The sequence below is a fragment of the Diadema antillarum genome, unplaced genomic scaffold, assembly GCF_040938485.1.
Source record: "Diadema antillarum isolate AM-2024a unplaced genomic scaffold, OU_Dant_1.0 seq00001014_RagTag, whole genome shotgun sequence".
NCBI classification, from domain to species: domain Eukaryota; kingdom Metazoa; phylum Echinodermata; class Echinoidea; order Diadematoida; family Diadematidae; genus Diadema; species Diadema antillarum.
The window spans coordinates 8,971-29,094 of NW_027271850.1; positions in this window are offsets into that span (position 1 = coordinate 8,971).

A 20,124-nucleotide genomic window follows, 5' to 3' on the forward strand; every position below is an offset into this window, starting at 1 on the left:
CTTTCATTGGTGCCAACAAAGTCAGCAGTTTCTCAAAGTAGGCGTAGCCTATCACACGACCCAAACTTGGTACGGTTAACATTCTTAGTCAGTTGATTCCTTTCAAAACCTGAATCGTATTCAAATGCATGCAAACTCCCACCACCTGGTGCTATGTGAGGCAAGCTACTACTAACATTACAAAAGGGGCAACGTGACCACTCCCTGCCTCATGAACAAAATGCCATGTCTTCATTGGTGCTATCGAAATCACGCAGTTTCTAAAAAAAAAAAGAAGTCGCACAAGGATCCAAACTGGAGGAGGTTAACATTAATGTGCTTGCTTTCAAAACATGAATCGTATTCAAATACATGCAAACTCCCGCCACCTGATGCTATGTGAGGCAGGCTCCTATCTACGGACGGTACGAAGGGGCAACCTGATCACTCGCTGCCCTAATGACAAAAAATACCGTGTCTTCATTAGTGCTATCGCAATTAGCACTTTCTCAAAGTCACCCAAGTATCCAAACTGGGCGAGGTTATCATTTTTAGTCAAGTGTTTCCTTTCAAAATCTGGATCGTATTTAAATGCATGCAAACTCCCGCCACCTGATGCTATGTGAGGCAAGGCACTATGAACAATACAGAAGGAACAAGATGTCCTCTGGGTGCCCTATATGGACAATTCCCCGTGTCTTCATTGGTGCGATCGAAATCGGCCGTTCTTGAAAGATGCCTATCACGACGTCCGTCTGAGAGGTGTTATTTAAACAATCTATCCTTTCTTTTTTATACCCCAGATTGCTCCGTATCGTTCAGATGTTACACGCTCTATCGCAGGTTTTATACTGAATTGCTTTGACCATGGACATTCATCACCCGTTAATTACAGTTTCTGTCAAAAGCGTTACAATGATATTTTAAACATGCTTTCCTACTTGGATCCCATCATAACCGCCGACAGCCTAACTGAAGGAAAACAGGGAGGCGTTATAGAGTGGCTTGGAACATGAAACACCAAAGCCAGAAAAATGCTACTTTTTAAATTGTCATCCTACACATCTAGGGCCTACGCATAAATTTGCAAAATCGCGAAGAGATGTCACTTCTTTTCTAGTAACCACTTGCCTGCGCCACCAAATTGAGTGCAGATAACATTTTCTAGTTAAGTGAATGCTTTCAAAAGCTGAATTTTATTCAAATGTATGCAAACTCTGACTGCCTGTTGTTATGTGAGGCAAGCAACGGTGAGCATTACAAAGGAGGAAAACAAGCAAACAAGTCTCTTCCTTGAAGACAAATTCCTTGTCGTCTCCAGTGCTAACAACCAGAGATTCAGCAGATTTCATACACTATATTACGCAATCAAAACAGCTTGTGCTTTACATGGGGCCTGTCATATGAATCCTGCAAACTGTGAGAAATTCAATTCTATTATTACTCAAGCAATTATCTGCGCCTGTTGCCTTTGAGACCAACTTCTGTAGACATAACCAAAGGAGCAAGATGTGTAGACCTACTCCCTGCCCTCATGACGAAATCCTTTTCTTCACCAATGCAAATTGAATCAGCAGTCCCCTCCCCCAGCTCCTATTATATTTTTTATGTATTTAGTCGTAATACTGGTCTTAGCAGCCATATTGGAATTCAAACTGGCGGGCAAACCGTTCGTCAGACAGATCACATTATTCCATTTCCTATATAACCAAGCGTGTTATAATATTTATGTGCAACCAATTTCAGCGACATTCGTCATTTAGAACTTAAGATAGGGATTTTCAACTTTTTGGTCGAGGCGGCATACTGAAATTCAAAATGGCGGCCATTCGATATGTTTGTCAGACATTTCAAATCCATCCGTCACATGAATTTGAAGTTAGCATGTCCAAAAGCCCTTGTGTACGAAATATTAATGCCACAAGTCATTTAGAAGCCAAGACAAGAATCTTTAAGCCCGAATTGTTTCTTCATGGCGGCCATGAATTGGAATTCAGGATGGCGGCCGACCCAGTGGTCATGTCTCTTTGATCCTGCATTTTTTTTTTAAATCAGCGCCCCCAAAATACCTCTAGAAACAAAATGTACTCATTAAGATGCACATAATCAGGTGTTGGCGACGATCATATATTATACATCAAAGAAAGACTGCAGTGAACAGTCCATGCATATTAGGTCCATGGTAGGGCCAGCCTCCGGCAAGCTTTGCAACTTTTGTGAATCATAAGCATGCATGATATCTTAATACATTACCTGTCTATTCATATTAACAAAGAAATTAAAACAGCGAACATTTATGCAGGAGAGGAATATGAGCTTTTACGGATTCATCATCTCATCTGATTTGTCTATGGTTGTTCATTATGACTTAGCTGGGAAATCATGAAAAAAAAGCCCTGATTTCCAAATTTTCCATAATTTAAAAAACATACATCGTTAACGTGATGTTTGATGTCATTATTTTACTTATCAAAAGTCATGTTGAACGAAGACTCGATTTTCCTGTAAACGAACTATTGGGCCTATAATGCAAATGCATGTGGACTTTGCGTTGATTCATGATACCCTCGACGGCATGTGCAATGACCAAACGAATGTCTAAATACATGTCATATGTTTCATAATAGTCTTCTATTATTTTTCTTATACGCTCATAACCCCCCCCCCCCCCACAAAACCAAGATGCTACCAGTGGCCTTAGTCAGTCAATTAGGTACTAATGATTAATGAAAGAAATTGGAATGCAGCTTCCCCTAGCCTAACTGTCATGCTTCCATGTTCAAAAGACATTGCAGTTGAACACCCAAGTTATGTTCCCTATACTGTGAAGATGCATTCCAATGTCTTTTGTTAATCAAGTAGTTCCTGAATTTGGGAGCGTTGTGAATGTCTGGGGGGCTGAGAAAATAGAGGTACATTTTCTGTACTGTATACAACAGTTTCGTAATCAAAACGTCACTCTGTTATGGCGATCGCGTCTAAAATAACAGCTAATGCTCTCCACTACTATACCCCCCCCCCCCCCCCAAAAAAAAAAAAAAAGTGTTGGAGAAGGAGTGGAGTCTCTTCGCAATTTGTGCGAATAGCATATGGGTTCTATAGCAAGACAAACCCTAACGCTTACATCAGCATTTCACTGGCTTTGATGATCCATGCTCCACGCCGCTCTTCCATAGTGTTTGGATATGGAGACCAAAGTAGAGGTTCTTGATTTAAGGGATTTTTAACTGTATTTCAGAGGAAATTTTGAAATCTTGTATGCAACTTGGTGGTAATCGTGTATGGAATAATATTTTTTTCTTTTTCAAATCTCCTTGTTATTAATACCTCCGGACTGAATATTAATATCTCATAAAAAAGGTAATATTTAACAATCTTGCGTATATTTAGTGCATAATATTGTTTGCCGGGTTTAACACTCAATTATCAAATTTTTCGAATTTAGTATTTGGCAGTTGCGTGTTTCTGCCTGTTTAGTCGCATTTTACAGTTAAAGAAGTACATATTTTACTACATTCCTTCGTGTGTCCTATATAGATTTATATTCTTTGCACATTGTACAATTGCTGCTGAAAATATTAATGGGGGAAGCGCATTGCTACTGGCTAGGATGTTGTATTTTAGGAATGATGCATACTTAAACAGGAGTGCTGTCTTAGGTGAAAGCAATTTATCAACACCTGCGGTAGAGTGCATAACTTCTCGGCGGCATGGAACATGGGCAAAAGAAAAAATTCTCGTTTCTTCTCCTCTGACACCCCCATGCTACTGTCAATGACGGGTAATCAAATCCCGGCTCGCAAAGTAATGCGTAACTTGCCAAAGCGGGTAACGTTTCTTTATTCAATGGAAGCCTTTCGACCGTCGAATATCATGCAAATAATGCATGTAAAGCTCGGGGCTGTTGCTCTGCTGTACAGGGATTCGCAGAGATACGCCGAAGCTGACTTTTATTTTGAACATGTCAACAACAACAACAACAACAACAACAACAACAACAACAACAACACCTGCTCCAGTTTATCTCTGCGAAACTAGCTACTGGAAATAAAGAACGTCAAACTTGGTTTATTGTTATGAACCATTCTTTAGCATTAGCAACGGATCCGAACGCATCTCCATATTTAGGTGATACGCTATCAGCGTATCACCTATTGTGATTGTCAAAATCTCTCTTTATTTCTTTTTATTCTTCTTTCTTTCTGGACAATTTTGTGTCATCAATATCTCAAGAATGACATTACGGAATAACATGACATTTTCAGGGAACATGTCTCATGACAAAATCTAGCCACAATAAGGTTTTCATGACAGTAACATATCTATGACGTCATCTAGGCGCCATTTTGTGATTTTCGGACCATGTTACATGATCGATCATAACTTCATATCTAAAGGTCATGTCTGTATCATTTTCGGCGGACATTAAGTTCAGGTCACGCTCTATCATACATTTTAATGCTAATTACCTAAGACATTATTACGCGCGCGTACGCGCGCGTCAAACTTTTAAAAGGCTCAAAACAACTTACCAATGGGAAATCTCGAAGTTTCAGACAATTTTAAGCGTTTCGCGCGTTCGCGTCCGTCCGCACATTTTCGCGCGTAGTGCGCGTAAGCAAACTGAAAATGCACATTTTTTGACAGATTTGGATTCCTGATACATTAAGTAACAATATCCATTGATTTCCGATCAATTTTGACCTATAACAAAGGAATGCGTTGGCGTCAAAGTTGAAATTTCGTGTGCGCGTCTTTGTGCAAATATAGCGAAAAACATGTCTTTGTTTATTTCGCCATAGCTCTTTAAAACGTCTGGTTACCCTATGTTTTTATTGCATATTACAAAAACATATGAATTGGAAATAACGTTTCAAGTATTAATATTTCCATAATTACATTATGACGTCATCATATCATCATCTGAAATCAAAAAAGTGGAATTAATTTTTTTGAGGTACTGTTTCTGACATTCATTTGCTCGTATCTCTGTTGTTTAAGCTCAATATTATCCCAAATTCAGATATGTTGTACTTTGAACATTTGCCTTTTAAGTCCATGTCATGGTTTTGAAATTTAATGACGTCATCATACTTTAAATTGTGATTAAAGGTAAAGACGCAAAATCGGACAAGTTTACGTGTTATGTCTATGGGAGGGGATCTTTTTTAAAACCATGCATTGACTTGACAACGTTTAAGCACCTTTATCTCAGCTGATTCTGCTTCATTTCCTCTGAAACTTAAGTATGTTGTAGCTGAGACAATAAGCTGCAATAATCATGCATTTTCTTCTTCGAAATCTCCTCATCAGGTTGACAATTTTGCAGTTTAAAACTGAAAATGAGAATGGAATGTGGACAAAACGATTTCCGATTCAGCTTTCACATACATAAGTTTACGTTCCTCATATTTTCTCGCCGAGACGTATGGCCGAGTGGTTAAAGGCGACGTCTCAGAGACGTGAGGTTGCGGGTTCGAACCCCACAAGATCACGAAACAAAATACTTAGCTATTTTACTTTTTTTCTTCAATTTTGTATTACATATTCGTCCATTTAGAAATCACGTTCGTATATAAACGCACCTATACACACACACAGACACACAGACACACAGACACACACCATATCCCTCTTTTTTGTGTTGGAGACCACATTGCTTCGACTGCTGCAAAATTTTGCAGGCTCACTTTGTCTAACCGATCGTAGTATGTAATGACGACGACGGAGGTGTTGTACTTTGAACATTTGTCTTTCAAGACCATGTCATTGTTTTGTACTTTGATGACGTCATCACACTGGAAATTGTGATTAAAGGCAAGGTATCAAAACCAGCCGATTATAGGCTTTATGTCTACGGCGCGTATTTTTCCCAAGTTGCCAGAAATGGCATAGCGACATCAGTCGTTACAAGGCCGCATTTCCGTCTAGCAATGCAATACATGTTCACGCGGCCACGATTGTTGAGTGGGCATTGACTTTTTCCCCCTGTAATATCCATACATTTCTTTTTTGCCTTACGATTTCCGGGGATGTCCCGTGGCCGAGTGGTTAGAGAAACGGTTTTGCATGTACGCTCAATATAACATCAAGGTGCCTATATCACATTCTTTTCTTTGTCGATCACAGATGACCGACACCTGATCACCCCAAGCGTATCACCTAACTCGTCAGCGTGACGAGTTTCATATCTCGTTTAAATTCGTTTGGGCATTCGTTATCTCGATATGCCTTTAGAGAAGGAGCGAAATCTCTTAGCACTTTGTGCAATTTTTTCGTAGATTTATTGCATGACAATTCTTTTGTTTCTTGAATGCTTACAGACATTCCACTGTCTTTGACTGTGCTCTAAGCCGCTCTTTTACGGAGTTTGAATATATCATGGAGACATCCGTTCAAAAGAAATGTGGAAATCCTGTGTGGGACTTGGGGGTAATATGGCAGAGAACAAATCCCTTCAGTTTTTCTTCATAAAAAAAATCGATCAACTACCTTGCGCACAAAATGGCTTCGTTTGGGAAGTTTAGAACTTGAATGTGAAATCTTTCTGATTATGAAATGTAATTGGCTAAAGCATGACCCGATTTATACTTAAGTATCATGTTACAGTTAACAATCCGAAGTATGCCTAAATTTTTTTAACTGATTTTTGTTCACGTGTCGTGTTCTCTATCCACATTGCTGCCGAAGGTATTGAAAGGGGCTTCGAACTGCTGCTCGTTCGGTTTGCTGTGATTGAGGAACTATGCATATTTAAACAGGAACGCTGTGTTTCGTCGAAGCAAATCATCAACACCTGCGATAGATCTCATAGGCGTTTTCACATCAGCCCGATAAAAATCCAAGCTCGAAATATTTTCCGCGATTGCGAATTAGAGCGCTATTTCATTTCTTATTCACATCAGCCCGAAGAGGGGGTATAGCCCGAATAGTTCAAAAATTTAAAATAGCTAATTCGACAGCTGAGTATGTGCAAACAGCATCAATAATGTGTGTGCCGTCTCAAAAATTCCTCATGAGTTGTGTGCAGTTTGCCTCGATCGATCGGGTCACACACGCTAGGCATGATGGGATTCATCGCGCCAATTTCTCGAGTCGTTTTCACATTATCAAATAGCGCGCTACTATCCCGCTATTTCAGAAATTTCCCGAGTTGGAGTCGAGAAATTTTCTCCATCAGAGCGATACAATTAGCGCGCTAATTTGTGTTCACATTATCAAAAGCGCGCTATTTCGCTATCGGGAAAATTTCCCAAGTCAGAAAATAGCGCGCTATTTCGAAACATCGGGCTGATGTGAAAACGCCTAATTCTTCCCTGCACGGAGCGACATTCGTCAAATAGAACTTAAGATAGGGATTTCAACTTTTCGTCGAGGCGGCATGCACACTGAAATTCGAAACGGCTGCCTTTCGATATGTTTGTCAGACATTTCAAATCCATCCGTCACTTGAATTTGAAGTTAACATGTCCAAAAGCCCTTGTGCATTAAATATTATTGCCACAAGTCATTTAGAAGCCAAGACAAAATTTTTTAAGCCCTAATTGTTTCTTCATGGCAGCCATGATATTGGAATTCAGGATGGGGGCCGATCCAGTGGTCATGTCTCTTGGATCCGGCAATTTTTTTTTCTTTAAATCAGCGCCCCCAAAATACCTCTAGAAACAAAATTTCATACTCTCCGCCGATGCAAGCATCTCGACCAATCTTTACAGCTACATATCTGCGCTACTACCAGTCTTATTATATACATACCAACAGCATGCATGAATTCCTGAATCTATAATGCCTAACAAACATGCTATGTTTGGTACTTTTCCAGACAGAGTCTGCAATAAACATTTGAATCAAACACACCATTTCTAATTGTCCATTTTTCATTTGCTATTCGTCCATTTATACTACAGTGTATAAGGGTTTGGAATAAATCGTTCCACAGTATATAAGTGACTAATTACTGTACTTGCTTCGTTCAAATAGCTAACGAATCAGCGATTCCGTTAGATTTTCCATTACTCAGCCTAAACTGCACGTATATGGTATAACCCCCTGTCAGATAAACCCTTGCAATGTCGAATGTCATAAAAGACTCTATACGGAGAATAGATTCTTTGATATCATGCGAAATCAGTGCTCACTATAATTCTCGGTTGCCAGTATGTGAGGCACTCGTATAGACCTATTCGGTTTGGGTACTGTTTTTCTGGTAATTTCTAACCGGGGGCTTCAAGTATGCCTGACAAAAGATAATTCATGCACTGACATTGCAACCCACCTGACTCATCTCATAACCCATTGAAAGTGCTTTTGTTCTTCTTTGGAAGCCCCCAGTTACGGCTGCCATTTAAGCTACAGTGCTCTGAAGTCAGATTTATCCATACTATTACCATGTGAGGCGGCTTGCCCTCGGGAGTGCTAACATCGCTATAAACTATCTGTTACGAATAATGTGGTATTGTTAGGCAGAACAGTAAGGCCAAACAAGCAGATATTGGTAGAAGTTGAATCCAGAAATTAAGAATGGAAAGCTTATGACTATCGAAGTTTATTGCATTTTCCAAAACTGCAACGGCCGTCTCAAGCACATTAGTAATATGTGACGAGGACATTGTCATTGCGTCACAATTGATATCTGACTTGTTTGTTCATAAATAAATAAAAATATCTAATAAAAGTGTGGGGTTTTTTTTTCAATATGGACAGGGAGGTATCACCTCCCTGTCCATATTCGCAAACAACATTGTAAAGCCGAATGCCCCGTCCTACTAATTGACGCAGACTTATGGAAACTGAGGCAAACTGATGCAAACTAATGCAAACTCAATGCAAACTACTAGTTAATGCAAACTAACGCAAATTACTAATTAATGCAAACTAATACAAACCGTTAGCGGTGAAAATTAGGGAGAATTACAGCACCTGGACCTGGCTCTTTGTAGGCCACTTAGTCGTCTCGAAACAGACATCGATCAAGTAAACCGGGCTTACTTCGTTCCTTCGGGTGTTCGCGTTCGCGTCGGGTGGTCGCGTTACCCAACATTTCGTAGATTAGGTGCCCTAATATACGAAGGGTCGGGTAAGGAGGGGTAAAATAATCACAATTTAATACAGAATGATCCTTGACATAAGGCTGATCGTTTAACGCGACTATACGTAAAAAAGAGTCATTCAAGTGACGAAGTATCGGGTGAATCAGGGGCGGCGAAACCAGTGAATAAATCAAAGTAAAAGACATTAAACAGGCCACAAAATAGCACAAAAATGGCAATAACAAATAAAAGACTATAAAATATCCTCAGAAACATAATTCTATTTCTAAATAAAACAATAGCATTACAGGATGGAGAATATGAATATTTAAACTTGCGATCAAAACAGCAAATCTAAAGCGTTGAAATAATTAAGAGTTTTATTGCAAAACGCGCGCTAACTCCATTCTTGTTAATTTGATTGATTGATTGATTGATTGATTGACTGATTATTGTCCACTCTGGAAATTCTTTGTACATCGGATATCACAGCAAAATAAACATTAAATACATCACAGGTATACACCACAGATATATCACAGAATACGAATGAAACTAACTCATACTAACATGCAATTATAGCATATGCAGGACTCCACACTAATTTTTATCTTTGGCGGCCCGATCAATTGAATTTTTAGTTTTTGGTGGCTCGAAAGTAAAATCTGGTGGACCGAAAAAAAAATCAAGAAAAACTTAATCGGTCCTACTAAACATAATATTATAGAAAAAGAAATATTAAGTATTACTGAAGTGATACAGATACCCATGGCATGTCTGAAATAAATGAATAAAAAATTCAATCATATTAGCAAATGGGCTTATAGATTATTATAAAAGTTGATGCCTATATTAAGTGGTGAAAACTTACATTTGAAATGATAAAGTGGGAGCATTGCAGATATTGGTAAACATTCGACATTTTGTTTTGCCATTGTAAAGATCCGAAAGTTACCGTTATTCACTTCTGCTTGTAAAAGCAATCATCCAACACTTACTAGTATTTTAACACCTTACGGCAGCCGAATGCTGTACAGTTAATCATTTCAAATGTAAAAGCAAATAACTGAAATTTCATTTTAGCATCATACGGAGCTGAATGTTATCCTCATTCATTCCCGCACGTGAAAACAAATAGGGCCTATCCACTTTTTATTTTAGCGTCTGAGTCGATTGATATCATTGATTATTTCCAGATGTAAAAGCAACATTTTGTTATTCATTTTAGCATCGTCCGGAGCAGAACATTACCGTAATTTCCAGATTTAAGAGCAAACATCCAACATTTGTTTTATTATCGTACGGAGCCGAATGTTATTGCTGTCTACTTCCGAAAGTGAATTGAATCATCTGACGATTATTTTAGCATCGCACGAAACCGAATGTTACTGTTTTTCATTTTTGAACTTCAAGGCAGACATCAGACTTTTATTTTACCATCAAACGCCGCTGAATGTTACTGTTATTTCGAAATGTAATAGCAATATCCGACATTTATTTTAGCATTGTAAGGAGAAGAATGTTACTGCTATTCCGAATAAAACGTCAAAGCAAACATTCGACATTCATTTCAGCGTCTTCCGGAGCCGAATGTTGTCCTTATTCATTTTCAAGCGAAAAATCAAATATCTGACACTAATTTTAGCACCCTACGAAGCTGAATCTTACCGTTATTCATTTCTAAAAGTACAAGCAAACATCCGACATTAATTTTATTTTAGTATCATACGGAGTGGAATATTACCGTTATTCATTTCCAAAATAAAAGCAAGCATCTGATATTTATTTTGGCATCTTACGGAGCCGATTGTTACTGCTGTCCATTTCCAAAAGTAAAAGGCAAACATCCGATTTTTTTTTTTTTATTTTTTTTTTTTTTTGGTGGCTCGATCGGGACACCGGTAACTAGATTCTGATCATATCAGAAAAGAATTCCATCTTTTCAGCCAAACAACACAAGTATTCGCAGTGATCTGAAAGAATGTCTCCATAAATGATACTATGTGGTTTTGTACAATAAAGGACGTTTATCCTGAAATAGGTCCCCACTCCATTCACCGCCATTCAGTTACACGTATATAATTTGTATTTCGTCATAGTGCAGCCGGTGACTGCTATTTTCAAATTCTTATTGTAACAAACAACATTCCACTCGTCTACCTCAAAAAATTTGTTGCGAAAGCCTCCAAATCCAAAATGGCGTCCAAGATGGCCGCCATATTTACTGAATTTGCTATTTGAAAGATAGAATTTGATAGAAACATCAGATTTCAACAAATGTGATGTCATATGAAAGAGAATGAAATTTCCTACAAGTTGATACCATTTTTGTGGGAGATTGTGATAACTGGATTGAGATTTTAAGGAAAAATACTCATTTTTGATATTTTTCTGAAATAAGGAAAATCATGAAAATGCTCGATTCAGCATAAATCAGAAAAAGACTGAAGGATTATCTTGAAACATTTTAAAGAATTTTGCTTAACATATTATTAATATTTGGAGAAAATTAGGGGTCAGTACCATATGCGGTTCAGGAGTTATAATGTCTCAAACTTGAAAACTCACTATGTAAAAATTTCCACTTTAGCTGTGACAAGACCTTGTTTGTCGTAAAGAGAGTCTGCATGCGCCAAGACTACTACACGCACCACTGGCACTGACGCTTGCAGCAGTGCCCGTGGTGCGTGTAGTAGTCTTGGTGCGCGCAGACTTTTTTTTGACAAACAAGAGTTTGTGCCTGCAAACTAACTTTTTGTACCAAGTGGTAGCTCAGGTGACGCTGATCGTTATTATTTCAAAGTAGATTGTTCTGATAAGTTTTTATGCCTCCGCCAACGAAGTGGCCGGAGGCATTATGTGCGGTGTCGGGTCGTCCGTCCGTCCGTCCGTACGTACGTCCGGACGTCCGTCCCTTTTTGTTTTTGTCGATATCTCAAGAACCGTGTGGTGGTTTTACATCAAACTTGGTATGAGGGTATATCCTGGGGGATAATACTTTGCTTAGATTTTAGGGTCATGGGTTCAAAGGTCAAAGGTCATAGGTTATTTTGTGAAAAAAGGTTGAAATTTCATGTTTTTCTCCATATCTCGCAAATGGTTAAAGGTATCTTCATGGAACTTAGTATATGCTTGTACCGATGGGCAGTGATTATCTAGGAAAGTTGGGGGTCATGGGTCAAAGGTCGGGGGTCAAAGGTCAAGGTCAACTCCTCAAAATATCACTACTTATATTTATGCAATGCCTGAAGGGTTTTTTTTTAACTTGATGTATGCATGTACAGTACTCTCCGCGTAATCGGGTATCGCTTAAACGGGTACTCCGTTTAATTGGGTAGTAAATTCAAAATCAGTTCCGATGCACATCAAAACTACCTGATAATCGGAATGCCTCTCCGCATAAACGGGTAAATAATTGTCTTCTAATCTAATTTCTACCCACATTTCATCTCAGAAATAACACTTTAGGAAATTAGGAATGTCAAATTTTCCTCGGCTAATCGCATTCTCTGCTCAATTTGCAGAGAAGACCGATCAATTTGGGAGTGATTAAACATGAAAACATATGTACCAGTATATACCGACTTGTCACACCTAAACGAACATTACACATGTAGCTGGCACTCACAACTGCATAGACAGGAATTGAACACACTTGCGCTCATCCCTTGCTCCGCAGCAACATTCACAATACGAGAAGCTTGCAACGAAAATCAGGCCGTGCACCAGCTGCATAATTTTGCTTTTCCCCGGACACTTCTCGACAAGTAACCGACGTTCTACGTGACTGGTGTATACGCAAAGAGATGTGTTCATTTCGGAAAACGCCTGCATGTTAGCGAAGAGTCTATAGACAAACGACAAAGTTCTCTGAAGATTTATTTGTCCATAAAAAGAGTGTAAATTATTGTTCGTGACTGAGAAAGTAAGGTATGTATAATGTGCCGTGCAAGCACGCGTGTTAAGCATACAGTGTAGGTGTTTGGTGCAGTGTAAAAGGCATGTATACTTACATATTGTGTGTGTCAATTATTGTGAGGGAGACGTGTTCTTCTGTTAATCGGGTACTCCGCTTAATCGGGTAAGAAACGCTCTGCTCGAGCCTACCCGATTATGCGGAGAGTACTGTATTACCAAATATATATTCTGTGGGAAGTTTTTGCCAAAAGGTCAAAAGTCAAAAGGTCAAAGTCAAGTGAAAGTGCTTAATTGCACTTTTTCCTCCATATCTCGAAAGTAACTCACGGTATCATCATGAAACTTAGATATTTATGCATGTTCTACATGACAGTGATTCCCTATGGAACTGTGAGGTCAAAGGTCAAAGGCCACGTTTAGATAATGCTATTTTACCATTTGATACTGAAATTATACTTTTTCTCAATACCTTGAAAATTACTCAATGCATAAACTTATAAAAGGGTCAAAAGTCAAGTAAAAATCATCAGTTCCCCAAATACCTGCACTCCGACGTTTTAATCATTCATCCAATTGAACCTAGTTCTAGGAAAGTGAACATTCAGCACATTTGTGGCAAACCTGTCATTTTAATATTTTGCCAATTGTGTGAAACTGTCATCACACATTGTCAAGACATTGTACTATATACTTATTGGGAGAACCATGCATTATGGCGGAGGCATACCAGTCGCCGTAGCGACATTTCTAGTTTTTTTATACTAAGCTGTCAACAATTATCAATGTTATGGTTTCTTGAAAAGAAATGGTGATATCTCCGTATGTTTTAGGCTTCATTTTATATATATATATATATATATATATATATATATATATATGCTTCTGTACCAAAGATATGCTTTTGTACTTGTATGTTACTCTGCTGTTGTAGAAACGTGAATGATGATGGCATATGTGTAATAATATCTGATCCGTACATGTCCTTGAAAGCCCTTCTGATCCGAGCATCCCCCCCCCCCCCCGAAAAATCCGACATGGCGGCAATTTCTCAAAGTTGCTTTTAAATGTGTTGTGCGAAATTACTTTTCAGTATATTGTTCAAATAACACTGTCCAAAATGATTATTCATGCTGTATATTCATATTTCTGAGGGGTCCACATTCTACAAGACTTGTCTTTTTAGTGGGTCCCTCCATTTTTCGAATTATCCACAATGTTTACTTACTTCAAATCACTCGAGTTTTATGATAATCTGTAATGATTGTAAGGTGCTACAATTATTGTATTCTTTTCATCCTACATAGTTTTGAGCACCTGATTTTCTGTTACCAAAAAAAGAAGAAGTGATGTTTATATGTTCTTGTCAAAAAATGATTTCCATTATTAACTCCTCCAAAAATGAAACTTCAACTCGATTTTTTTTCGGAGTAGAATATCACTGGTTTTAAAAATATCTCCATAAAAACCCATGACGGTTTGAAATATCACTATAAATGTTCAAAATATATAAAAACTATAAATAGCTGGCACAACAGACAAAATTGTACCAAAATTAGAATAATACATTTAATTTGGCGCAATAAACTATGTCAGCTTTGATGGCCTGCAATCTTGAAGTTTTTGAGTGATTGATCCAAATTTTGTTTTAAACTTTCTTTAGCATGGCTGTTTCAAGCTTCTACCTCTATTTGAAAGACATTTTTTGCTTCATCTCATCTGCTCCAGAACAATCTACTTTGAAATGATAGCGATCGGCGTCACCTGAGCTACCACTTGGTATGAAAAGTTAGTTTGCAGGCACAAACTCTTGTTTGTCAAAAAAGTCTGCGCACACCAAGACTACTACACGCACCACTGGCACTGCTACAAGCGTCAGTGCCAGTGGTGAGTGTAGTAGTCTTGGCGCGTGCAGACTCTCTTTACGACAAACAAGGTCTTGTCACAGCTAAAGTGGAAATTTTTACATAGTGAGTTTTCAAGTTTGAGACATTATAACTCCTGAACCGCATATGGTACTGACCCCTAATTTTCTCCAAATATTAATAATATGTTAAGCAAAATTCTTTAAAATGTTTCAAGATAATCCTTCAGTCTTTTTTTGATTTATGCTGAATCAAGCATTTCATTGATTTTCCTTATTTCAGAAAAATATCAAAAAATGAGTATTTTTCCTTAAAATCTCAATCCAGTTATCACAATCTCCCACAAAAATGGTATCAACTTGTAGGAAATTTCATTCTCTTTCATATGACATCACATTTGTTGAAATCTGATGTTTCTATCAAATTCTATCTTTCAAATAGCAAATTCAGTAAATATGGCGGCCATCTTGGACGCCATTTTGGATTTGGAGGCTTTCGCAACAAATTTTTTGAGGTAGACCAGTGGTATGTTGTTTGTTACAATAGAAATTCGAAAATAAGCATGGTCTACTTAGTCTGTAGAGAGAGTGGAACTCACTCGTTAAGTAAGCAAGTTTTGGGGGTTTGGCCCTCCGGTTATTATGACATTTATTAATTTCGGGAGCTGCGTCTGGCGGCCATGTTGGATTTTCGCAATAAAAAAGAAACTGATTCTAATTTTAATCCACTGAATCTTATTTCTCTTACCATTTATCATCAAATAGAGTTAAAAAAAAACCATCCCCAGACAAATCTTAACCACAGAAGGCACTTTTTAGGTCCTCTGGCGGCCATCTTGGATTCAGGACAGATTTCAAGATGGCGCAGAAGCTTATTTTGTTAAGGTCTAAAGTACCAGAATCAAGTGAGAAAACCTTGACTGGAAAAAAAAAGCAGTTTTTGCCTGGCTCTGTCCTGTCTATAAATTCAACTCGCGCATTGCCTTATACAGGGAAAGATGAGAATGTTATTTTTTTGCAATAAAAAAAAATCATTAAAAATCAGTCAAGTGAAAAATTGCCACCTTTTGTGGTGTATGACATTGCTTGAGGACAGGAGCTTCTGCAGGCCATGAAGAAGTTGAATGAATCAGGATTTTTGTATTTTTAATGAATTTTTATTAATATACCCAGGGCTGCCAACATTGGAAACTAGTTGAGAGTGAGACTCCCATAGGGCAATGCTGTAATTTAGGAGTCAAAGTGAGTGAGATCAATATAAATACATGCAAATGAAATAAAGTTTTATAGTGAGAAATGACCAAAATGAGTGAGTCTCCGGTTACGTCACTCTCAATGAGTGAGAGTTCAATTCAATTCAATTCAATAGAACATTTATTTCCAGATCAATTCGTGTATAAACAGCAGTAACAATTCAGTAATGACAAACTGGAGGTGACAACTCAGTAAGCACAGCTTGAAGTGAGTGCACCTTTAACATTTGAAAATGTAGTTGAATCTGATTGAAACATACAAAATGTAGCTAAAAAGACATTTTTGTTTAAAATACACATATTTACAAGACGAAGTACAGATACACAAGAGACTAAAGCTAGGGATGCAGGAGGGAAAACAGATAGGAAGAAGGAAAAAAAGAAAGAAAAGAAAAGAAAAGAGAAGAAAGAAAAAAATACATTAAGGAGAGGTAAAGAGAACCTAAAACACACACTTGTAATACTATAACAAACAAGGCAACATTGTACATACATGTACATGTATTTCATTTTAGTATAATCAAGAGAAATTTAGCAGCCCTCACTATAGACTACCTTATATGGATGAATACAACTTTCTCTTGAGTCTTATCTTAAAACAATTTTGAGATGGTGCATTTCTTATGTCTTTAGATAAATTGTTCCATTTCTTGGGGCCCACAAAACGAATATTATGTTGGTAAGACATGGTTCTGGGTCTGGGCAAATGCATTAATGATGAGGAGCGTGTATTGTAATTATGCACATTCTGATTGATATCAAACAATTGAACAAAATGGTCAGGCATAAGTTTGTTGACACACTGATATACAAAAATACATTGCTGATAGGTGGTGATATTTTTCAAAGTAAGCAATTTTAGTTTTGAGTATAACGGGCCTGCTTTAGATTTCGGGTTCGCTCCATGTATAACTCTTACTATTTTATTTTGCTTTGAAGTCAATTTCTTTAGACTGGACTGAAAAGTACTTCCCCACACCATGTTGCAATAAGACAAATAGGGCAGAACAAGAGTGGAGTATAACATCCGTAATACATCAGTAGGTAACATGTAGCTTAGTCTGGATATAATACCAATGCTCTTTGATATTTTTTTCTCTGTCTCTTGTATATGAGGCTTCCATGTTAATTTGGAATCTAAAATAACACCAAGAAATTTAGTTTTCTCTACCCTGGGAATTTGAACATCATTCAATTCCACTTTAACAAAATCAGTGTCGTATGATTTGTTACGATTACTAAAAACAATAAAGTTACATTTGCGGGGGTTAACAGATAATCGATTTGCCTGAAACCATGTACACAATTTTGAAAGGCTACTATTTACTTGATCTTGCAAAGAAGGAAGATCCTTACCACTGAACAATATATTAGTGTCATCAGCATATAATATGTACGATAAGGTATCGGAATTAGAAACATTTCCAATGTCATTTATGTATAATATAAACAACAGTGGTCCTAATAAAGACCCTTGTGGAACTCCACATAATATTTTCTTTAAGTCTGATATACAACTGTTATATTTTGTACATTGGTATCGATTGGAGAGGTAGCTTTTAAACCAATTGTATGCTACACCTCTAAAACCATAGTGCTTAAGTTTAGCTAACATAATATTATGATTAATTGTGTCAAAGGCCTTTGACAAGTCAACAAAAACACCAATAAGAAAGGAATTTTCCTCAAACGTATCAACAATCTTATTAGCAATGTCAGTTAGGGCCATGGAAGTTGAATAGTTGCTGCGAAAGCCGTACTGATAACTACCCACAATATTATTTTGATCAAGAAACTTAACAGCACGGTTGTAGACAATCCTTTCCAAAATTTTCGAAAAACAAGGAAGCACTGAAATTGGTCTGTAATTTGACAATTCACATTTGTCACCATTTTTAAACACAGGGGTTACACGAGCAATTTTCAATTTATCTGGAAAGACTCCTGATGATAAAGATAAATTGAATATATGACATAACGGTTTACTGATTTCTTTTATTGTATGTTTGATTATACGAGGACTGAAATCATCAATTCCAGAGGCAGTATTATTCCGAAAAGAGTTGACAATGCTACATATTTCTGCTTCAAATGTTGCATGAAAATAAATGGTATTCAAACAAGGGTTCACCAAATAACTCATAAAATTAAAATCATTTTGTGGTATCAACTTATCAAGATTTGGACCAACCTGAGTAAAATATGAATTAAAAGCATTTACAATTTTGTGAGGGTCAGTAGTTAATTCACCATTACATTTCATTTGCATATCAGTAACACATTTACCACCTCTATTCAAAAGTGTATTTATAAGATTCCAAGTTGCTTTAATATTACTTCTATATGCAACAAATTTCCTTTCAAAATATTGTTTCTTCACATTTCTTATTGTAGCATTCAGAGTATTTCTAAAACGTTTATACTTTAATTCATTAAAGTTGCTTGGTTTACGCATATATTTCTTATATAACAAATTTTTATATTTAATAGAACGTAAAATACTGTCAGTCATCCAGGGATTAAGCTTTCTTGCACACCTACTTTTTTCTTTAGGGGAAAGTGTTTATATAACCCTGACAGAACAGACTCAAAATAATCATAAGCTTCGTTAACATTTTCCATAGTATACAAATTATCCCAACAGTGTGAACCAAGTTCAGTCCTGAAGGCGTCAATACTGTCTTTGTTTACAGTTCTCACATAAATATCACTTCTTGGTCTGTCACTTTTTATTTGATTTAGATCAGTTAGCTGGAAGACAGGTAAATGATCAGTAATATCACAATACAACAATCCACTTTGAATAGGCTTATTGAACTGGTTGGTAATAATATTGTCCAACAGAGTAGTAGTGGCATTGGTAATGCGTGTAGGCCTCGTTATAAGAGGGAGACAATAGTTACTAAAAAGTGTGTTAACAAAATCAGTTACATCATTATCCGTGCTATATTTTAATAAATCAATATTAAAATCACCCATAATATAAACTAATTTGTTTTCTTTCAGTAGCGGTGAGATCTTTAAATCAAAAGTAACATTAAAGTTATGCGTATTTATACCTGGGGGCTTATACATAGTGCCTATCACAATATTTTTTCCTACTGATTGACAAATCTCAATAAAAATAGATTCACACATACCATCATCACTAACCAGATCAGGTCTCTCAAAATAGGAGTAAGAGTCCTTTATGTACAAACCAACTCCGCCACCTAATTTCCCACGTCTATTATAACACACAGAGTTGTAACCTGGTATATTAGGCAGTTTGTCGGCATCTTTGAGCCAGGTTTCAGATAAACCAATAACATCAAAGTCAAGTTTAAGCAAGTTTATGAAGTTTAAAATTTGATCAAAATTCTTCTGAACACTTCTAGAATTGAAATGTATTGAAGAGAAAAAAGCTTGACTAGCATTAGCATCCTTAAAATGACTAACAAAATCATCAATATCATAATACTTGGATTGTAAATCATAGCAATTTTGAAAAAAATTTGCATCGGGATCAAGACCCTGATTTTGTAGTAGGGCATCACCAGCTGAGAGTACGTCAAATTGTAGGCCGTCCAATCTATTCTGGCTGGCACTATTTCCATGCCTATCATTTAACACAGATTGAAAATTTAGTTCATCAAGATGATTGAAAGGTAATATATTAGCAGAACATAAGATACAAGAGGAGTAAGATTCATTCCATACCAGCGGATCAACATAACAATTGCATAAATTGCAATAAGGGATTGCATTCAATTTATCCATAGACATTGGTAATAACTACAGTGTTCAATAACAGTAAGTCATTTGACGAAATACCAGATACACTTGTATTTGAATGGAGATTATAGTGGGTGTTGCCATGGGAACTATACACACAAAACACTAAAACCGGAAGGACACATATGCACATGTACAAAAAGTCACACAGCAGTGTGGTAGTAAAAAAACTAGCAAACATGTCAAAATCTGACACAAGCATTCAAGGTTAAATGTAAAAAATATCTCCAGCCACCACTTGGCCTGGGCTGGCTATAAACACCCAGGATACACAGTGTTGTTATTTAGTGTCAGGATAACAAAGCCCTGT